Source organism: Ranitomeya variabilis, chromosome 5 (genome assembly GCF_051348905.1).
Source record: "Ranitomeya variabilis isolate aRanVar5 chromosome 5, aRanVar5.hap1, whole genome shotgun sequence".
Lineage (NCBI taxonomy): Eukaryota > Metazoa > Chordata > Amphibia > Anura > Dendrobatidae > Ranitomeya > Ranitomeya variabilis.
The window spans coordinates 39,464,289-39,485,677 of record NC_135236.1 but is presented as its reverse complement, the minus strand read 5'-3'; the positions used below and the strand labels follow the sequence as shown (position 1 = coordinate 39,485,677).

The 21,389-nt window shown below is 35.9% G+C and overlaps 23 non-coding genes across 23 annotated transcripts; all 23 read right to left on the bottom strand.

Annotated features, from left to right (window-relative positions):
* On the bottom strand, positions 1–72 carry TRNAW-CCA (transfer RNA tryptophan (anticodon CCA)). Its single transcript has one exon. It is a non-coding gene; the product is annotated as a tRNA-Trp (tRNA).
* Positions 73–543: 471 nt separating this feature from the next.
* On the bottom strand, positions 544–615 carry TRNAW-CCA (transfer RNA tryptophan (anticodon CCA)). Its single transcript has one exon. It is a non-coding gene; the product is annotated as a tRNA-Trp (tRNA).
* Positions 616–2,168: 1,553 nt separating this feature from the next.
* Positions 2,169–2,240, bottom strand: TRNAW-CCA (transfer RNA tryptophan (anticodon CCA)). The gene has a single exon. It is a non-coding gene; the product is annotated as a tRNA-Trp (tRNA).
* Positions 2,241–2,711: 471 nt separating this feature from the next.
* Positions 2,712–2,783, bottom strand: TRNAW-CCA (transfer RNA tryptophan (anticodon CCA)). Its single transcript has one exon. It is a non-coding gene; the product is annotated as a tRNA-Trp (tRNA).
* Positions 2,784–3,254: 471 nt separating this feature from the next.
* Positions 3,255–3,326, bottom strand: TRNAW-CCA (transfer RNA tryptophan (anticodon CCA)). Its single transcript has one exon. It is a non-coding gene; the product is annotated as a tRNA-Trp (tRNA).
* A 1,010-nt stretch (positions 3,327–4,336) lies between these two features.
* Positions 4,337–4,408, bottom strand: TRNAW-CCA (transfer RNA tryptophan (anticodon CCA)). Its single transcript has one exon. It is a non-coding gene; the product is annotated as a tRNA-Trp (tRNA).
* Positions 4,409–4,879: 471 nt separating this feature from the next.
* On the bottom strand, positions 4,880–4,951 carry TRNAW-CCA (transfer RNA tryptophan (anticodon CCA)). Its single transcript has one exon. It is a non-coding gene; the product is annotated as a tRNA-Trp (tRNA).
* A 3,149-nt stretch (positions 4,952–8,100) lies between these two features.
* TRNAW-CCA (transfer RNA tryptophan (anticodon CCA)) lies at positions 8,101–8,172 on the bottom strand. The gene has a single exon. It is a non-coding gene; the product is annotated as a tRNA-Trp (tRNA).
* Positions 8,173–10,451: 2,279 nt separating this feature from the next.
* TRNAW-CCA (transfer RNA tryptophan (anticodon CCA)) lies at positions 10,452–10,523 on the bottom strand. Its single transcript has one exon. It is a non-coding gene; the product is annotated as a tRNA-Trp (tRNA).
* A 471-nt stretch (positions 10,524–10,994) lies between these two features.
* TRNAW-CCA (transfer RNA tryptophan (anticodon CCA)) lies at positions 10,995–11,066 on the bottom strand. The gene has a single exon. It is a non-coding gene; the product is annotated as a tRNA-Trp (tRNA).
* Positions 11,067–12,076: 1,010 nt separating this feature from the next.
* Positions 12,077–12,148, bottom strand: TRNAW-CCA (transfer RNA tryptophan (anticodon CCA)). Its single transcript has one exon. It is a non-coding gene; the product is annotated as a tRNA-Trp (tRNA).
* Positions 12,149–12,619: 471 nt separating this feature from the next.
* Positions 12,620–12,691, bottom strand: TRNAW-CCA (transfer RNA tryptophan (anticodon CCA)). Its single transcript has one exon. It is a non-coding gene; the product is annotated as a tRNA-Trp (tRNA).
* Positions 12,692–13,162: 471 nt separating this feature from the next.
* Positions 13,163–13,234, bottom strand: TRNAW-CCA (transfer RNA tryptophan (anticodon CCA)). Its single transcript has one exon. It is a non-coding gene; the product is annotated as a tRNA-Trp (tRNA).
* A 1,010-nt stretch (positions 13,235–14,244) lies between these two features.
* On the bottom strand, positions 14,245–14,316 carry TRNAW-CCA (transfer RNA tryptophan (anticodon CCA)). The gene has a single exon. It is a non-coding gene; the product is annotated as a tRNA-Trp (tRNA).
* A 471-nt stretch (positions 14,317–14,787) lies between these two features.
* On the bottom strand, positions 14,788–14,859 carry TRNAW-CCA (transfer RNA tryptophan (anticodon CCA)). Its single transcript has one exon. It is a non-coding gene; the product is annotated as a tRNA-Trp (tRNA).
* A 471-nt stretch (positions 14,860–15,330) lies between these two features.
* Positions 15,331–15,402, bottom strand: TRNAW-CCA (transfer RNA tryptophan (anticodon CCA)). Its single transcript has one exon. It is a non-coding gene; the product is annotated as a tRNA-Trp (tRNA).
* Positions 15,403–16,955: 1,553 nt separating this feature from the next.
* Positions 16,956–17,027, bottom strand: TRNAW-CCA (transfer RNA tryptophan (anticodon CCA)). Its single transcript has one exon. It is a non-coding gene; the product is annotated as a tRNA-Trp (tRNA).
* Positions 17,028–17,498: 471 nt separating this feature from the next.
* On the bottom strand, positions 17,499–17,570 carry TRNAW-CCA (transfer RNA tryptophan (anticodon CCA)). The gene has a single exon. It is a non-coding gene; the product is annotated as a tRNA-Trp (tRNA).
* A 471-nt stretch (positions 17,571–18,041) lies between these two features.
* TRNAW-CCA (transfer RNA tryptophan (anticodon CCA)) lies at positions 18,042–18,113 on the bottom strand. Its single transcript has one exon. It is a non-coding gene; the product is annotated as a tRNA-Trp (tRNA).
* A 471-nt stretch (positions 18,114–18,584) lies between these two features.
* On the bottom strand, positions 18,585–18,656 carry TRNAW-CCA (transfer RNA tryptophan (anticodon CCA)). Its single transcript has one exon. It is a non-coding gene; the product is annotated as a tRNA-Trp (tRNA).
* A 471-nt stretch (positions 18,657–19,127) lies between these two features.
* On the bottom strand, positions 19,128–19,199 carry TRNAW-CCA (transfer RNA tryptophan (anticodon CCA)). Its single transcript has one exon. It is a non-coding gene; the product is annotated as a tRNA-Trp (tRNA).
* A 471-nt stretch (positions 19,200–19,670) lies between these two features.
* Positions 19,671–19,742, bottom strand: TRNAW-CCA (transfer RNA tryptophan (anticodon CCA)). The gene has a single exon. It is a non-coding gene; the product is annotated as a tRNA-Trp (tRNA).
* A 471-nt stretch (positions 19,743–20,213) lies between these two features.
* TRNAW-CCA (transfer RNA tryptophan (anticodon CCA)) lies at positions 20,214–20,285 on the bottom strand. Its single transcript has one exon. It is a non-coding gene; the product is annotated as a tRNA-Trp (tRNA).
* Positions 20,286–21,389: the final 1,104 nt, after the last annotated feature.

Sequence of the window (21,389 nt, the reverse complement as noted above, 5' to 3'; positions counted from 1 at the left end):
TGACCCTGACATGATTTGAACACGCAACCTTCTGATCTGGAGTCAGACGCGCTCCCGTTGCGCCACGAGGTCAGTTGAAAAGCATGTGTGCTCCAGTACTTCTCAAGAAAAGTGCATGAGATAATATATGGAAGCCATCTGGAAATTTTCTACTTTCAATCACAGTTTAGAAAAGACATAAAGAGGGCTGAATTAAGATCATCACATTCGGATTCATTGATTTCCAGTTTAAAATTAAAAATCTAGTAATAATCCCTCTTCTCTTACAAATTCAAAGATGACAATGGCGTGAACAAACTGTTAGGTGTTCCCGCAGTGGATTCATTTTTTTAATGCTTTGAACTCAATTCCCAAAGGATATTTCTCGTCAAAGTATTGTTGATAAGATATTAATCTATATAATTTAAACAAAACACTTTGTTAAACCCTGTGTTGACAGGTTGCAACAAAGTTGAGTTATTCTACTGTTAGTAGGATTACGCAATTTTCGTTTCAATCTAAACCCAAGCATCAATCAAGTTATGAAAAGATGAAAGAGTTAATTGACCCCGACGTGATTTGAACACGCAACCTTCTGATCTGGAGTCAGACACGCTACCGTTGCGCCACGAGGTCAGTTGAAAAGCATGTGTGCTCCAGTACTTCTCACGAAAAGTGCATGAGATAATATATGGAAGCCATCTGGAAATTTGCTACTTTTAATCACAGTTTAGAAAAGACATAAAGAGGGCTAAATTAAGATCATCACTTTCGGATTCATTGATTTCCAGTTTAAAATTAAAAATCTAGTAATAATCCCTCTTCTCTAACAAATTCAAAGATGACAATGGCGTGAACAAACTGTTAGGTGTTCCCACAGTGGATTCATTTTTTTAATGCTTTGAACTCAATTCCCAAAGGATATTTCTCGTCAAAGTATTGTTGATAAGATATTAATCTATATAATTTAAATAAAATACTTTGTTAAACCCTGTGCTGCCAAGTTGCAACAAAGTTGAGTTATTCTACTGTTAGTAAGATTACGCAGTTTCCGTTTCAATCTTAACCCAAGCATCAATCAAGTTATGAAAAGATGAAAGAGTTAATTGACCCCGACGTGATTTGAACACGCAACCTTCTGATCTGGAGTCATACGCGCTACCGTTGCGCCACGAGTTCAGTTGAAAAGCATGTGTGCTCCAGTACTTCTCAAGAAAAGTGCATGAGATAATGTATGGAAGCTATTTGGAAATTTGCTACTTTCAATCACAGTTTAGAAAAGACATAAAGAGGGCTGAATTAAGATCATCACCTTTGGATTCATTGATTTCCAGTTTAAAATGTAAAATCTAGTAATAAACTCTCTTTTCTTACAAATTCAAAGATGACAATGGCATGAACAAAGTGTTAGCTGTTCCCGGCATGGATTATTTTTTTATGTTTTGAACTCAATTCTCAAATGATATTTCTCACCATAGTATTGCTGATAAGATTTTAATCTACATAATTTAAATAAAACACCTTTTTTATACACTTTGCCTACAGGTGGCAACAAAGTCGAATTATTCTATTGTCAGTAGAATTACGCAGTTTCCGTTTTCAATCTTAACACAATCATCTATCAAGTTATGAATAGACGAAAGAGCTACTTGACCCTGATGTGATATCAACATGCAACCTTATGACCTTGAGTCAGAAGTGCTACCATTGTGCACAAGGTCAGTTGAAAAGCATGTTTGCTGCAATACTTCTCATGAAAAGTGCATGAGATAATATATGGACCCCATCTGGAAATTTGCTACTTTTAATCACAGCTTAGAAAAGACATAAAGAGGGCTGAATTAAGATCATCACATTCAGATTCATTGACTTCAAGTTCAAAAATTAAAAATCTAGTAATAATCCCTCTTCTTTTACAAATTCAAAGATGACAATGGCATGAACAAACTTTTAGGTGTTCCCGCAGTGGATTCATTTTTTTAATGCTTTGAACTCAATTCCCAAAGGATATTTCTCGTCAAAGTATTGTTGATAAGATATTAATCTATATAATTTAAATAAAACACTTTGTTAAACCCTGTGCTGCCAGGTTGCAACAGAGTTGAGTTATTCTACTGTTAGTAGGATTACGCAGTTTCCGTTTCAATCTTAACCCAAGCATCAATCAAGTTATGAAAAGATGAGTTAATTGACCCCAACGTGATTTGTACACACAACCTTCTGATCTGGAGTCAGACGCGCTACCGTTGCGCCACGAGGTCAGTTGAAAAGCATGTGTGCTCCAGTACTTCTCAAGAAAAGTGCATGAGATAATATATGGAAGCCATGTGGAAATTTGCTACTTTCAATCACAGTTTAGAAAAGACATAAAGAGGGCTGAATTAAGATCATCACTTTCGGATTCATTGATTTCCAGTTTAAAATTAAAAATCTAGTAATAATCCCTCTTCTCTTACAAATTCAAAGATGACAATGGCGTGAACAAACTGTTAGGTGTTCCCGCAGTGGATTCATTTTTTTAATGCTTTGAACTCAAGTCCCAAAAGATATTTCTCGTCAAAGTATTGTTGATAAGATATTAATCTATATAATTTAAATAAAACACTTTGTTAAACCCTGTGCTGACAGGTTGCAACAAAGTTGAGTTATTCTACTGTTAGTAGGATTACGCAGTTTCCGTTTCAATCTTAACCCAAGCATCAATCAAGTTATGAAAAGATGAAAGAGTTTATTGACCCCGACATGATTTGAACACGCAACCTTCTGATATGGAGTCAGACGCACTACCGTTGCGCCACGAGGTCAGTTGAAAAGCATGTGTGCTCCAGTACTTCTCAAGAAAAGTGCATGAGATAATATATGGAAGCCATGTGGAAATTTGCTACTTTCAATCACAGTTTAGAAAAGACATAAAGAGGGCTGAATTAAGATCATCACTTTCGGATTCATTGATTTCCAGTTTAAAATTAAAAATCTAGTAATAATCACTCTTCTCTTACAAATTCAAAGATGACAATGGCGTGAACAAACTGTTAGGTGTTCCCGCAGTGGATTCATTTTTTTAATGCTTTGAACTCAATTCCCAAAGGATATTTCTCGTCAAAGTATTGTTGATAAGATATTAATCTATATAATTTAAACAAAACACTTTGTTAAACCCTGTGTTGACAGGTTGCAACAAAGTTGAGTTATTCTACTGTTAGTAGGATTACGCAATTTTCGTTTCAATCTAAACCCAAGCATCAATCAAGTTATGAAAAGATGAAAGAGTTAATTGACCCCGACGTGATTTGAACACGCAACCTTCTGATCTGGAGTCAGACGCGCTACCGTTGCGCCACGAGGTCAGTTGAAAAGCATGTGTGCTCCAGTACTTCTCAAGAAAAGTGCATGAGATAATATATGGAAGCCATCTGGAAATTTGCTACTTTTAATCACAGTTTAGAAAAGACATAAAGAGGGCTGAATTAAGATCATCACTTTCGGATTCATTGATTTCCAGTTTAAAATTAAAAATCTAGTAATAATCCCTCTTCTCTAACAAATTCAAAGATGACAATGGCGTGAACAAACTGTTAGGTGTTCCCACAGTGGATTCATTTTTTTAATGCTTTGAACTCAATTCCCAAAGGATATTTCTCGTCAAAGTATTGTTGATAAGATATTAATCTATATAATTTAAATAAAACACTTTGTTAAACCCTGTGCTGCCAAGTTGCAACAAAGTTGAGTTATTCTACTGTTAGTAAGATTACGCAGTTTCCGTTTCAATCTTAACCCAAGCATCAATCAAGTTATGAAAAGATGAGTTAATTGACCCCAACGTGATTTGTACACACAACCTTCTGATCTGGAGTCAGGCGCGCTACCGTTGCGCCACGAGGTCAGTTGAAAAGCATGTGTGCTCCAGTACTTCTCAAGAAAAGTGCATGAGATAATATATGGAAGCCATGTGGAAATTTGCTACTTTCAATCACAGTTTAGAAAAGACATAAAGAGGGCTGAATTAAGATCATCACTTTCGGATTCATTGATTTCCAGTTTAAAATTAAAAATCTAGTAATAATCCCTCTTCTCTTACAAATTCAAAGATGACAATGGCGTGAACAAACTGTTAGGTGTTCCCGCAGTGGATTCATTTTTTTAATGCTTTGAACTCAAGTCCCAAAGGATATTTCTCGTCAAAGTATTGTTGATAAGATATTAATCTATATAATTTAAATAAAACACTTTGTTAAACCCTGTGCTGACAGGTTGCAACAAAGTTGCGTTATTCTACTGTTAGTAGGATTACGCAGTTTCCGTTTCAATCTTAACCCAAGCATCAATCAAGTTATGAAAAGATGAAAGAGTTTATTGACCCCGACATGATTTGAACACGCAACCTTCTGATATGGAGTCAGACGCGCTACCGTTGCGCCACGAGGTCAGTTGAAAAGCATGTGTGCTCCAGTACTTCTCAAGAAAAGTGCATGAGATAATATATGGAAGCCATGTGGAAATTTGCTACTTTCAATCACAGTTTAGAAAAGACATAAAGAGGGCTGAATTAAGATCATCACTTTCGGATTCATTGATTTCCAGTTTAAAATTAAAAATCTAGTAATAATCCCTCTTCTCTTACAAATTCAAAGATGACAATGGCGTGAACAAACTGTTAGGTGTTCCCGCAGTGGATTCATTTTTTTAATGCTTTGAACTCAAGTCCCAAAGGATATTTCTCGTCAAAGTATTGTTGATAAGATATTAATCTATATAATTTAAACAAAACACTTTGTTAAACCCTGTGTTGACAGGTTGCAACAAAGTTGAGTTATTCTACTGTTAGTAGGATTACGCAATTTTCGTTTCAATCTAAACCCAAGCATCAATCAAGTTATGAAAAGATGAAAGAGTTAATTGACCCCGACGTGATTTGAACACGCAACCTTCTGATCTGGAGTCAGACGCGCTACCGTTGCGCCACGAGGTCAGTTGAAAAGCATGTGTGCTCCAGTACTTCTCACGAAAAGTGCATGAGATAATATATGGAAGCCATCTGGAAATTTGCTACTTTTAATCACAGTTTAGAAAAGACATAAAGAGGGCTAAATTAAGATCATCACTTTCGGATTCATTGATTTCCAGTTTAAAATTAAAAATCTAGTAATAATCCCTCTTCTCTAACAAATTCAAAGATGACAATGGCGTGAACAAACTGTTAGGCTACGTTCACATTTGCGTTGTGCGCCGCAGCGTCGGCGCCGCAGCGCACAACGCAAACAAAAACGCGGCAAAACGCATGCACAACGCTGCGTTTTGCGCCACATGCGTCCTTTTTTCCATTGGTTTTGGACGCAGCAAAAATGCAACTTGCTGCGTCCTCTGCGCCCCGACGCGGGCGCCGCAGGGACGCATGCGGCGCCAAACGCAAGTGCACCGCATGTCCATGCGCCCCCATGTTAAATATAGGGGCGCATGATGCATGCGGCGCCGCTGCGGCGCCCGACGCTGCGGCGCTAGCCGCAAATATGAACGTAGCCTAAGGTGTTCCCACAGTGGATTCATTTTTTTAATGCTTTGAACTCAATTCCCAAAGGATATTTCTCGTCAAAGTATTGTTGATAAGATATTAATCTATATAATTTAAATAAAACACTTTGTTAAACCCTGTGCTGCCAAGTTGCAACAAAGTTGAGTTATTCTACTGTTAGTAAGATTACGCAGTTTCCGTTTCAATCTTAACCCAAGCATCAATCAAGTTATGAAAAGATGAAAGAGTTAATTGACCCCGACGTGATTTGAACACGCAACCTTCTGATCTGGAGTCATACGCGCTACCGTTGCGCCACGAGTTCAGTTGAAAAGCATGTGTGCTCCAGTACTTCTCAAGAAAAGTGCATGAGATAATGTATGGAAGCTATTTGGAAATTTGCTACTTTCAATCACAGTTTAGAAAAGACATAAAGAGGGCTGAATTAAGATCATCACCTTTGGATTCATTGATTTCCAGTTTAAAATGTAAAATCTAGTAATAAACTCTCTTTTCTTACAAATTCAAAGATGACAATGGCATGAACAAAGTGTTAGCTGTTCCCGGCATGGATTATTTTTTTATGTTTTGAACTCAATTCTCAAATGATATTTCTCACCATAGTATTGCTGATAAGATTTTAATCTACATAATTTAAATAAAACACCTTTTTTATACACTTTGCCTACAGGTGGCAACAAAGTCGAATTATTCTATTGTCAGTAGAATTACGCAGTTTCCGTTTTCAATCTTAACACAATCATCTATCAAGTTATGAATAGACGAAAGAGCTACTTGACCCTGATGTGATATCAACATGCAACCTTATGACCTTGAGTCAGAAGTGCTACCATTGTGCACAAGGTCAGTTGAAAAGCATGTTTGCTGCAATACTTCTCATGAAAAGTGCATGAGATAATATATGGACCCCATCTGGAAATTTGCTACTTTTAATCACAGCTTAGAAAAGACATAAAGAGGTCTGAATTAAGATCATCACATTCGGATTCATTGATTTCAAGTTTAAAATTAAAAATCTAGTAATAATCCCTCTTCTTTTACAAATTCAAAGATGACAATGGCGTAAACAAACTGTTAGGTGTTCCCGCAGTGGATTCATTTTTTTAATGCTTTGAACTCAATTCCCAAAGGATATTTCTCGTCAAAGTATTGTTGATAAGATATTAATCTATATAATTTAAATAAAACAGTTTGTTAAACCCTGTGCTGCCAGGTTGCAACAAAGTTGAGTTATTCTACTGTGAGGCTATGTGCACACGCCAGGATTTTGTCAGGCTTTTTCCTCAGGTTTTGTAGCCAAAACCAGGAGTGGGTGATAAATGCAGAAGTGGTGCATATGTTTCTATTATACTTTTCCTCTAATTGTTCCACTCCTGGTTTTGGCTACAAAACCTGAGGAAAAAGCCTGACGTGTGCACATAGCCTTAGTAGGATTACGCAGTTTCCGTTTCAATCTTAACCCAAGCATCAATCAAGTTATGAAAACATGAAAGAGTTAATTGACCCCAACGTGATTTGAACACGCAACTTTCCGATCTGGAGTCAGACGCGATACCATTGCACCATGAGGTCAGTTGAAAAGCACGTGTGCTCCAGTACTTCTCAAGAAAAGTGCATGAGATAATATATGGAAGCCATCTGGAAATTTGCTACTTTCAAACACAGTTTAGAAAAGACATAAAAGAAGGCTGAATTAAGATCATCAAATTCAGATTCATTGATTTCCAGTTTAAAATTAAAAATCTAGTAATAATCCCTCTTCTCTTACAAATTCAAAGATGACAATGGCGTGAACAAACTGTTAGGTGTTCCCGCAGTGGATTCATTTTTTTAATGCTTTGAACTCAATTCCCAATTAATATTTCTCGTCAAAGTATTGTTGATAAGATATTAATCTATATAATTTAAATAAAAAACTTTGTTAAACCCTGTGCTGACAGGTTGCAACAAAGTTGAGTTATTCTACTGTTAGTAGGATTACGCAATTTTCATTTCAATCTTAACCCAAGCATCAATCAAGTTATGAAAAGATGAAAGAGTTAATTGACCCCGACGTGATTTAAACACGCAATCTTCTGATCTGGAATCAGACGCGCTACTGTTGCACCACGAGGTCAGTTGAAAAGCACATGTGCTCCAGTACTTCTCAAGAAAAGTGCATGAGATAATATATGGAAGCCATCTGGAAATTTGCTACTTTCAATCACAGTTTAGAAAAGACATAAAAGAGGGCTGAATTAAGATCATCACATTCGGATTCATTGATTTCCAGTTTAAAATTAAAAATCTAGTAATAATCCCTCTTCTCTTACAAATTCAAAGATGACAATGGCGTGAACAAACTGTTAGGTGTTGTCGGCATTGATTAATTTTTTTAATGCTTTTAACTCAATTCCCAAATAATATTTCTCGTCAAAGTATTGTTGATAAGATATTAATCTATATAATTTAAATAAAACTCATTTTTAAACCCAGCACTGACAGGTGGCAACAAAGTTGAGTTATTCTATTGTCAGTAGGATTACGCAGTTTCCGTTTCAATCTTAACCCAAGCATAAATCAAGTTATGAAAAGATGAAAGAGTTAATTGACCCCGACGTGATTTAAACACGCAACCTTCTGATCTGGAGTCAGACGCGCTACCGTTGCACCACGAGGTCGATTGAAAAGCATGTGTGCTCCATTACTTCTCATGAAAAGTGCATGAGATAATATATGGAAGCCATCTGGAAATTTGCTACTTTTAATGACATTTTGGGAAAGATATAAACAAGGATGAATTAAGATCATGACATTCAGATTCAGGGTTCTCCAGTTTAAAATGTAAAATCTAGTAATAAACTCTCTTTTCTTACAAATTCAAAGATGACAATGGCATGAACAAAGTGTTAGCTGTTCCCGGCATGGATTATTTTTTTATGTTTTGAACTCAATTCTCAAATGATATTTCTCACCAAAGTATTGTTGATAAGATTTTAATCTACATAATTTAAATAAAACACCTTTTTTAAACACTTTGCCTACAGGTGGCAACAAAGTCGAATTATTCTATTGTCAGTAGAATTACGCAGTTTCCGTTTTCAATCTTAACACAATCATCTATCAAGTTATGAATAGACGAAAGAGCTACTTGACCCTGATGTGATATCAACATGCAACCTTATGACCTTGAGTCAGAAGTGCTACCATTGTGCACAAGGTCAGTTGAAAAGCATGTTTGCTGCAATACTTCACATGAAAAGTGCATGAGATAATATATGGACCCCATCTGGAAATTTGCTACTTTTAATCACAGCTTAGAAAAGACATAAAGAGGGCTGAATTAAGATCATCACATTCGGATTCATTGATTTCCAGTTTAAAATTAAAAATCTAGTAATAATCCCTCTTCTTTTACAAATTCAAAGATGACAATGGCGTAAACAAACTGTTAGGTGTTCCCGCAGTGGATTCATTTTTTTAATGCTTTGAACTCAATTCCCAAAGGATATTTCTCGTCAAAGTATTGTTGATAAGATATTAATCTATATAATTTAAATAAAACACTTTGTTAAACCCTGTGCTGTCAGGTTGCAACAAAGTTGAGTCATTCTACTGTGAGGCTATGTGCACACGTCAGGATTTTGTCAGGATTTTTCCTCAGGTTTTGTAGCCAAAACCAGGAGCGGGTGATAAATGCAGAAGTGGTGCATATGTTTCTATTATACTTTTCCTCTAATTGTTCCACTCCTGGTTTTGGCTACAAAACCTGAGGAAAAAGCCTGACGTGTGCACATAGCCTTAGTAGGATTACGCAGTTTCCGTTTCAATCTTAACCCAAGCATCAATCAAGTTATGAATAGACGAAAGAGCTACTTGACCCTGATGTGATATCAACATGCAACCTTATGACCTTGAGTCAGAAGTGCTACCATTGTGCACAAGGTCAGTTGAAAAGCATGTTTGCTGCAATACTTCACATGAAAAGTGCATGAGATAATATATGGACCCCATCTGGAAATTTGCTACTTTTAATCACAGCTTAGAAAAGACATAAAGAGGGCTGAATTAAGATCATCACATTCAGATTCATTGACTTCAAGTTCAAAAATTAAAAATCTAGTAATAATCCCTCTTCTTTTACAAATTCAAAGATGACAATGGCGTGAACAAACTTTTAGGTGTTCCCGCAGTGGATTCATTTTTTTTAATGCTTTGAACTCAATTCCCAAAGGATATTTCTCGTCAAAGTATTGTTGATAAGATATTAATCTATATAATTTAAATAAAACACTTTGTTAAACCCTGTGCTGCCAGGTTGCAACAGAGTTGAGTTATTCTACTGTTAGTAGGATTACGCAGTTTCCGTTTCAATCTTAACCCAAGCATCAATCAAGTTATGAAAAGATGAGTTAATTGACCCCAACGTGATTTGTACACACAACCTTCTGATCTGGAGTCAGGCGCGCTACCGTTGCGCCACGAGGTCAGTTGAAAAGCATGTGTGCTCCAGTACTTCTCAAGAAAAGTGCATGAGATAATATATGGAAGCCATGTGGAAATTTGCTACTTTCAATCACAGTTTAGAAAAGACATAAAGAGGGCTGAATTAAGATCATCACTTTCGGATTCATTGATTTCCAGTTTAAAATTAAAAATCTAGTAATAATCCCTCTTCTCTTACAAATTCAAAGATGACAATGGCGTGAACAAACTGTTAGGTGTTCCCGCAGTGGATTCATTTTTTTAATGCTTTGAACTCAAGTCCCAAAGGATATTTCTCGTCAAAGTATTGTTGATAAGATATTAATCTATATAATTTAAATAAAACACTTTGTTAAACCCTGTGCTGACAGGTTGCAACAAAGTTGAGTTATTCTACTGTTAGTAGGATTACGCAGTTTCCGTTTCAATCTTAACCCAAGCATCAATCAAGTTATGAAAAGATGAAAGAGTTTATTGACCCCGACATGATTTGAACACACAACCTTCTGATGTGGAGTCAGACGCGCTACCGTTGCGCCACGAGGTCAGTTGAAAAGCATGTGTGCTCCAGTACTTCTCAAGAAAAGTGCATGAGATAATATATGGAAGTCATGTGGAAATTTGCTACTTTCAATCACAGTTTAGAAAAGACATAAAGAGGGCTGAATTAAGATCATCACTTTCGGATTCATTGATTTCCAGTTTAAAATTAAAAATCTAGTAATAATCCCTCTTCTCTTACAAATTCAAAGATGACAATGGCGTGAACAAACTGTTAGGTGTTCCCGCAGTGGATTCATTTTTTTAATGCTTTGAACTCAATTCCCAAAGGATATTTCTCGTCAAAGTATTGTTGATAAGATATTAATCTATATAATTTAAACAAAACACTTTGTTAAACCCTGTGTTGACAGGTTGCAACAAAGTTGAGTTATTCTACTGTTAGTAGGATTACGCAATTTTCGTTTCAATCTAAACCCAAGCATCAATCAAGTTATGAAAAGATGAAAGAGTTAATTGACCCCGACGTGATTTGAACACGCAACCTTCTGATCTGGAGTCAGACGCGCTACCGTTGCGCCACGAGGTCAGTTGAAAAGCATGTGTGCTCCAGTACTTCTCAAGAAAAGTGCATGAGATAATATATGGAAGCCATCTGGAAATTTGCTACTTTTAATCACAGTTTAGAAAAGACATAAAGAGGGCTGAATTAAGATCATCACTTTCGGATTCATTGATTTCCAGTTTAAAATTAAAAATCTAGTAATAATCCCTCTTCTCTAACAAATTCAAAGATGACAATGGCGTGAACAAACTGTTAGGTGTTCCCACAGTGGATTCATTTTTTTAATGCTTTGAACTCAATTCCCAAAGGATATTTCTCGTCAAAGTATTGTTGATAAGATATTAATCTATATAATTTAAATAAAACACTTTGTTAAACCCTGTGCTGCCAAGTTGCAACAAAGTTGAGTTATTCTACTGTTAGTAAGATTACGCAGTTTCTGTTTCAATCTTAACCCAAGCATCAATCAAGTTATGAAAAGATGAGTTAATTGACCCCAACGTGATTTGTACACACAACCTTCTGATCTGGAGTCAGGCGCGCTACCGTTGCGCCACGAGGTCAGTTGAAAAGCATGTGTGCTCCAGTACTTCTCAAGAAAAGTGCATGAGATAATATATGGAAGCCATGTGGAAATTTGCTACTTTCAATCACAGTTTAGAAAAGACATAAAGAGGGCTGAATTAAGATCATCACTTTCGGATTCATTGATTTCCAGTTTAAAATTAAAAATCTAGTAATAATCCCTCTTCTCTTACAAATTCAAAGATGACAATGGCGTGAACAAACTGTTAGGTGTTCCCGCAGTGGATTCATTTTTTTAATGCTTTGAACTCAAGTCCCAAAGGATATTTCTCGTCAAAGTATTGTTGATAAGATATTAATCTATATAATTTAAATAAAACACTTTGTTAAACCCTGTGCTGACAGGTTGCAACAAAGTTGCGTTATTCTACTGTTAGTAGGATTACGCAGTTTCCGTTTCAATCTTAACCCAAGCATCAATCAAGTTATGAAAAGATGAAAGAGTTTATTGACCCCGACATGATTTGAACACGCAACCTTCTGATATGGAGTCAGACGCGCTACCGTTGCGCCACGAGGTCAGTTGAAAAGCATGTGTGCTCCAGTACTTCTCAAGAAAAGTGCATGAGATAATATATGGTAGCCATGTGGAAATTTGCTACTTTCAATCACAGTTTAGAAAAGACATAAAGAGGGCTGAATTAAGATCATCACTTTCGGATTCATTGATTTCCAGTTTAAAATTAAAAATCTAGTAATAATCCCTCTTCTCTTACAAATTCAAAGATGACAATGGCGTGAACAAACTGTTAGGTGTTCCCGCAGTGGATTCATTTTTTTAATGCTTTGAACTCAAGTCCCAAAGGATATTTCTCGTCAAAGTATTGTTGATAAGATATTAATCTATATAATTTAAATAAAACACTTTGTTAAACCCTGTGCTGACAGGTTGCAACAAAGTTGAGTTATTCTACTGTTAGTAGGATTACGCAGTTTCCGTTTCAATCTTAACCCAAGCATCAATCAAGTTATGAAAAGATGAAAGAGTTTATTGACCCCGACATGATTTGAACACGCAACCTTCTGATCTGGAGTCAGACGCGCTACCGTTGCGCCACGAGGTCAGTTGAAAAGCATGTGTGCTCCAGTACTTCTCAAGAAAAGTGCATGAGATAATATATGGAAGCCATGTGGAAATTTTCTACTTTCAATCACAGTTTAGAAAAGACATAAAGAGGGCTGAATTAAGATCATCACATTCGGATTCATTGATTTCCAGTTTAAAATTAAAAATCTAGTAATAATCCCTCTTCTCTTACAAATTCAAAGATGACAATGGCGTGAACAAACTGTTAGGTGTTCCCGCAGTGGATTCATTTTTTTAATGCTTTGAACTCAATTCCCAAAGGATATTTCTCGTCAAAGTATTGTTGATAAGATATTAATCTATATAATTTAAACAAAACACTTTGTTAAACCCTGTGTTGACAGGTTGCAACAAAGTTGAGTTATTCTACTGTTAGTAGGATTACGCAATTTTCGTTTCAATCTAAACCCAAGCATCAATCAAGTTATGAAAAGATGAAAGAGTTAATTGACCCCGACGTGATTTGAACACGCAACCTTCTGATCTGGAGTCAGACGCGCTACCGTTGCGCCACGAGGTCAGTTGAAAAGCATGTGTGCTCCAGTACTTCTCAAGAAAAGTGCATGAGATAATATATGGAAGCCATCTGGAAATTTGCTACTTTTAATCACAGTTTAGAAAAGACATAAAGAGGGCTGAATTAAGATCATCACTTTCGGATTCATTGATTTCCAGTTTAAAATTAAAAATCTAGTAATAATCCCTCTTCTCTAACAAATTCAAAGATGACAATGGCGTGAACAAACTGTTAGGTGTTCCCACAGTGGATTCATTTTTTTAATGCTTTGAACTCAATTCCCAAAGGATATTTCTCGTCAAAGTATTGTTGATAAGATATTAATCTATATAATTTAAATAAAACACTTTGTTAAACCCTGTGCTGCCAAGTTGCAACAAAGTTGAGTTATTCTACTGTTAGTAAGATTACGCAGTTTCCGTTTCAATCTTAACCCAAGCATCAATCAAGTTATGAAAAGATGAGTTAATTGACCCCAACGTGATTTGTACACACAACCTTCTGATCTGGAGTCAGGCGCGCTACCGTTGCGCCACGAGGTCAGTTGAAAAGCATGTGTGCTCCAGTACTTCTCAAGAAAAGTGCATGAGATAATATATGGAAGCCATGTGGAAATTTGCTACTTTCAATCACAGTTTAGAAAAGACATAAAGAGGGCTGAATTAAGATCATCACTTTCGGATTCATTGATTTCCAGTTTAAAATTAAAAATCTAGTAATAATCCCTCTTCTCTTACAAATTCAAAGATGACAATGGCGTGAACAAACTGTTAGGTGTTCCCGCAGTGGATTCATTTTTTTAATGCTTTGAACTCAAGTCCCAAAGGATATTTCTCGTCAAAGTATTGTTGATAAGATATTAATCTATATAATTTAAATAAAACACTTTGTTAAACCCTGTGCTGACAGGTTGCAACAAAGTTGCGTTATTCTACTGTTAGTAGGATTACGCAGTTTCCGTTTCAATCTTAACCCAAGCATCAATCAAGTTATGAAAAGATGAAAGAGATTATTGACCCCGACATGATTTGAACACGCAACCTTCTGATATGGAGTCAGACGCGCTACCGTTGCGCCACGAGGTCAGTTGAAAAGCATGTGTGCTCCAGTACTTCTCAAGAAAAGTGCATGAGATAATATATGGAAGCCATGTGGAAATTTGCTACTTTCAATCACAGTTTAGAAAAGACATAAAGAGGGCTGAATTAAGATCATCACTTTCGGATTCATTGATTTCCAGTTTAAAATTAAAAATCTAGTAATAATCCCTCTTCTCTTACAAATTCAAAGATGACAATGGCGTGAACAAACTGTTAGGTGTTCCCGCAGTGGATTCATTTTTTTAATGCTTTGAACTCAAGTCCCAAAGGATATTTCTCGTCAAAGTATTGTTGATAAGATATTAATCTATATAATTTAAATAAAACACTTTGTTAAACCCTGTGCTGACAGGTTGCAACAAAGTTGAGTTATTCTACTGTTAGTAGGATTACGCAGTTTCCGTTTCAATCTTAACCCAAGCATCAATCTAGTTATGAAAAGATGAAAGAGTTTATTGACCCTGACATGATTTGAACACGCAACCTTCTGATCTGGAGTCAGACGCGCTCCCGTTGCGCCACGAGGTCAGTTGAAAAGCATGTGTGCTCCAGTACTTCTCAAGAAAAGTGCATGAGATAATATATGGAAGCCATCTGGAAATTTTCTACTTTCAATCACAGTTTAGAAAAGACATAAAGAGGGCTGAATTAAGATCATCACATTCGGATTCATTGATTTCCAGTTTAAAATTAAAAATCTAGTAATAATCCCTCTTCTCTTACAAATTCAAAGATGACAATGGCGTGAACAAACTGTTAGGTGTTCCCGCAGTGGATTCATTTTTTTAATGCTTTGAACTCAATTCCCAAAGGATATTTCTCGTCAAAGTATTGTTGATAAGATATTAATCTATATAATTTAAACAAAACACTTTGTTAAACCCTGTGTTGACAGGTTGCAACAAAGTTGAGTTATTCTACTGTTAGTAGGATTACGCAATTTTCGTTTCAATCTAAACCCAAGCATCAATCAAGTTATGAAAAGATGAAAGAGTTAATTGACCCCGACGTGATTTGAACACGCAACCTTCTGATCTGGAGTCAGACACGCTACCGTTGCGCCACGAGGTCAGTTGAAAAGCATGTGTGCTCCAGTACTTCTCACGAAAAGTGCATGAGATAATATATGGAAGCCATCTGGAAATTTGCTACTTTTAATCACAGTTTAGAAAAGACATAAAGAGGGCTAAATTAAGATCATCACTTTCGGATTCATTGATTTCCAGTTTAAAATTAAAAATCTAGTAATAATCCCTCTTCTCTAACAAATTCAAAGATGACAATGGCGTGAACAAACTGTTAGGTGTTCCCACAGTGGATTCATTTTTTTAATGCTTTGAACTCAATTCCCAAAGGATATTTCTCGTCAAAGTATTGTTGATAAGATATTAATCTATATAATTTAAATAAAATACTTTGTTAAACCCTGTGCTGCCAAGTTGCAACAAAGTTGAGTTATTCTACTGTTAGTAAGATTACGCAGTTTCCGTTTCAATCTTAACCCAAGCATCAATCAAGTTATGAAAAGATGAAAGAGTTAATTGACCCCGACGTGATTTGAACACGCAACCTTCTGATCTGGAGTCATACGCGCTACCGTTGCGCCACGAGTTCAGTTGAAAAGCATGTGTGCTCCAGTACTTCTCAAGAAAAGTGCATGAGATAATGTATGGAAGCTATTTGGAAATTTGCTACTTTCAATCACAGTTTAGAAAAGACATAAAGAGGGCTGAATTAAGATCATCACCTTTGGATTCATTGATTTCCAGTTTAAAATGTAAAATCTAGTAATAAACTCTCTTTTCTTACAAATTCAAAGATGACAATGGCATGAACAAAGTGTTAGCTGTTCCCGGCATGGATTATTTTTTTATGTTTTGAACTCAATTCTCAAATGATATTTCTCACCATAGTATTGCTGATAAGATTTTAATCTACATAATTTAAATAAAACACCTTTTTTATACACTTTGCCTACAGGTGGCAACAAAGTCGAATTATTCTATTGTCAGTAGAATTACGCAGTTTCCGTTTTCAATCTTAACACAATCATCTATCAAGTTATGAATAGACGAAAGAGCTACTTGACCCTGATGTGATATCAACATGCAACCTTATGACCTTGAGTCAGAAGTGCTACCATTGTGCACAAGGTCAGTTGAAAAGCATGTTTGCTGCAATACTTCTCATGAAAAGTGCATGAGATAATATATGGACCCCATCTGGAAATTTGCTACTTTTAATCACAGCTTAGAAAAGACATAAAGAGGGCTGAATTAAGATCATCACATTCAGATTCATTGACTTCAAGTTCAAAAATTAAAAATCTAGTAATAATCCCTCTTCTTTTACAAATTCAAAGATGACAATGGCATGAACAAACTTTTAGGTGTTCCCGCAGTGGATTCATTTTTTTAATGCTTTGAACTCAATTCCCAAAGGATATTTCTCGTCAAAGTATTGTTGATAAGATATTAATCTATATAATTTAAATAAAACACTTTGTTAAACCCTGTGCTGCCAGGTTGCAACAGAGTTGAGTTATTCTACTGTTAGTAGGATTACGCAGTTTCCGTTTCAATCTTAACCCAAGCATCAATCAAGTTATGAAAAGATGAGTTAATTGACCCCAACGTGATTTGTACACACAACCTTCTGATCTGGAGTCAGACGCGCTACCGTTGCGCCACGAGGTCAGTTGAAAAGCATGTGTGCTCCAGTACTTCTCAAGAAAAGTGCATGAGATAATATATGGAAGCCATGTGGAAATTTGCTACTTTCAATCACAGTTTAGAAAAGACATAAAGAGGGCTGAATTAAGATCATCACTTTCGGATTCATTGATTTCCAGTTTAAAATTAAAAATCTAGTAATAATCCCTCTTCTCTTACAAATTCAAAGATGACAATGGCGTGAACAAACTGTTAGGTGTTCCCGCAGTGGATTCATTTTTTTAATGCTTTGAACTCAAGTCCCAAAAGATATTTCTCGTCAAAGTATTGTTGATAAGATATTAATCTATATAATTTAAATAAAACACTTTGTTAAACCCTGTGCTGACAGGTTGCAACAAAGTTGAGTTATTCTACTGTTAGTAGGATTACGCAGTTTCCGTTTCAATCTTAACCCAAGCATCAATCAAGTTATGAAAAGATGAAAGAGTTTATTGACCCCGACATGATTTGAACACGCAACCTTCTGATATGGAGTCAGACGCACTACCGTTGCGCCACGAGGTCAGTTGAAAAGCATGTGTGCTCCAGTACTTCTCAAGAAAAGTGCATGAGATAATATATGGAAGCCATGTGGAAATTTGCTACTTTCAATCACAGTTTAGAAAAGACATAAAGAGGGCTGAATTAAGATCATCACTTTCGGATTCATTGATTTCCAGTTTAAAATTAAAAATCTAGTAATAATCACTCTTCTCTTACAAATTCAAAGATGACAATGGCGTGAACAAACTGTTAGGTGTTCCCGCAGTGGATTCATTTTTTTAATGCTTTGAACTCAAGTCCCAAAGGATATTTCTCGTCAAAGTATTGTTGATAAGATATTAATCTATATAATTTAAATAAAACACTTTGTTAAACCCTGTGCTGACAGGTTGCAACAAAGTTGAGTTATTCTACGGTTAGTAGGATTACGCAGTTTCTGTTTCAATCTTAACCCAAGCATCAATCAAGTTATGAAAAGATGAAAGAGTTTATTGACCCCGACATGATTTGAACACGCAACCTTTTGATCTGGAGTCAGACGCGCTACCGTTGCGCCACGAGGTCAGTTGAAAAGCATGTGTGCTCCAGTACTTCTCAAGAAAAGTGCATGAGATAATATATGGAAGCCATGTGGAAATTTTCTACTTTCAATCACAGTTTAGAAAAGACATAAAGAGGGCTGAATTAAGATCATCACATTCGGATTCATTGATTTCCAGTTTAAAATTAAAAATCTAGTAATAATCCCTCTTCTCTTACAAATTCAAAGATGACAATGGCGTGAACAAACTGTTAGGTGTTCCCGCAGTGGATTCATTTTTTTAATGCTTTGAACTCAATTCCCAAAGGATATTTCTCGTCAAAGTATTGTTGATAAGATATTAATCTATATAATTTAAATAAAACACTTTGTTAAACCCTGTGCTGCCAAGTTGCAACAAAGTTGAGTTATTCTACTGTTAGTAAGATTACGCAGTTTCCGTTTCAATCTTAACCCAAGCATCAATCAAGTTATGAAAAGATGAAAGAGTTAATTGACCCCGACGTGATTTGAACACGCAACCTTCTGATCTGGAGTCAGACGCGCTACCGTTGCGCCACGAGGTCAGTTGAAAAGCATGTGTGCTCCAGTACTTCTCAAGAAAAGTGCATGAGATAAAATATGGAAGCCATGTGGAAATTTGCTACTTTTAATGACATTTTGGGAAAGATATAAAGAGGGCTGAATTAAGATCATCACATTTGGATTCATTGATTTCCAGTTTAAAATTAAAAATCTAGTAATAATCCCTCTTCTCTTACAAATTCAAAGATGACAATGGCGTAAACAAACTGTTAGGTGTTCCCGCAGTGGATTCATTTTTTTAATGCTTTGAACTCAATTCCCAAAGGATATTTCTCGTCAAAGTATTGTTGATAAGATATTAATCTATATAATTTAAACAAAACACTTTGTTAAACCCTGTGCTGACAGGTTGCAACAAAGTTGAGTTATTCTACTGTTAGTAGGATTACGCAATTTTCGTTTCAATCTAAACCCAAGCATCAATCAAGTTATGAAAAGATGAAAGAGTTAATTGACCCCGATGTGATTTGAACACGCAACCTTCTGATCTGGAGTCAGACGCTCTACCGTTGCGCCACGAGGTCAGTTGAAAAGCATGTGTGCTCCAGTACTTCTCAAGAAAAGTGCATGAGATAATATATGGAAGCCATCTGGAAATTTGCTACTTTTAATCACAGTTTAGAAAAGACATAAAGAGGGCTGAATTAAGATCATCACTTTCGGATTCATTGATTTCCAGTTTAAAATTAAAAATCTAGTAATAATCCCTCTTCTCTAACAAATTCAAAGATGACAATGGCGTGAACAAACTGTTAGGTGTTCCCACAGTGGATTCATTTTTTTAATGCTTTGAACTCAATTCCCAAAGGATATTTCTCGTCAAAGTATTGTTGATAAGATATTAATCTATATAATTTAAACAAAACACTTTGTTAAACCCTGTGTTGACAGGTTGCAACAAAGTTGAGTTATTCTACTGTTAGTAGGATTACGCAATTTTCGTTTCAATCTAAACCCAAGCATCAATCAAGTTATGAAAAGATGAAAGAGTTAATTGACCACGACGTGATTTGAACACGCAACCTTCTGATCTGGAGTCAGACGCGCTACCGTTGCGCCACGAGGTCAGTTGAAAAGCATGTGTGCTCCAGTACTTCTCAAGAAAAGTGCATGAGATAATATATGGAAGCCATCTGGAAATTTGCTACTTTTAATCACAGTTTAGAAAAGACATAAAGAGGGCTGAATTAAGATCATCACTTTCGGATTCATTGATTTCCAGTTTAAAATTAAAAATCTAGTAATAATCCCTCTTCTCTAACAAATTCAAAGATGACAATGGCGTGAACAAACTGTTAGGTGTTCCCACAGTGGATTCATTTTTTTAATGCTTTGAACTCAATTCCCAAAGGATATTTCTCATCAAAGTATTGTTGATAAGATATTAATCTATATAATTTAAATAAAACACTTTGTTAAACCCTGTGCTGCCAAGTTGCAACAAAGTTGAGTTATTCTACTGTTAGTAAGATTACGCAGTTTCCGTTTCAATCTTAACCCAAGCATCAATCAAGTTATGAAAAGATGAAAGAGTTAATTGACCCCGACGTGATTTGAACACGCAACCTTCTGATCTGGAGTCAGACGCGCTACCGTTGCGCCACGAGGTCAGTTGAAAAGCATGTGTGCTCCAGTACTTCTCAAGAAAAGTGCATGAGATAAAATATGGAAGCCATGTGGAAATTTGCTACTTTCAATCACAGTTTAGAAAAGACATAAAGAGGGCTGAATTAAGATCATCACTTTCGGATTCAATGATTTCCAGTTTAAAATTAAAAATCTAGTAATAATCCCTCTTCTCTTACAAATTCAAAGATAACAATGGCGTGAACAAACTGTTAGGTGTTCCCGCAGTGGATTCATTTTTTTAATGCTTTGAACTCAATTCCCAAAGGATATTTCTCGTCAAAGTATTGTTGATAAGATATTAATCTATATAATTTAAATAAAACACTTTGTTAAACCCTGTGCTGCCAGGTTGCAACAAAGTTGAGTAATTCTACTGTTAGTAGGATTACGCAGTTTCCGTTTCAAACTTAACTTAAGCATCAATCTAGTTATGAAAAGATGAAAGAATCAATTGACCCCAACGTGATTAGAACATGCAACCTTATAATCTGGAGTCAGACGCGCTACCGTTGCACCACGAGGTCAGTTAAAAATAACGTGTGCTCCAGTACTTGTCAAGAAAAGTGCATGAGATAAAATATGGAAGCCATGTGGAAATTTGCTACTTTCAATCACAGTTTAGAAAAGACATAAAGAGGGCTGAATTAAGATCATCACATTTGGATTCATTGATTTCCAGTTTAAAATTAAAAATCTAGTAATAATCCCTCTTCTCTTACAAATTCAAAGATGACAATGGCGTAAACAAACTGTTAGGTGTTCCCGCAGTGGATTCATTTTTTTAATGCTTTGAACTCAAGTCCCAAAGGATATTTCTCGTCAAAGTATTGTTGATAAGATATTAATCTATATAATTTAAATAAAACACTTTGTTAAACCCTGTGCTGCCAAGTTGCAACAAAGTTGAGTTATTCTACTGTTAGTAAGATTACGCAGTTTCCGTTTCAATCTTAACCCAAGCATCAATCAAGTTATGAAAAGATGAGTTAATTGACCCCAACGTGATTTGTACACACAACCTTCTGATCTGGAGTCAGGCGCGCTACCGTTGCGCCACGAGGTCAGTTGAAAAGCATGTGTGCTCC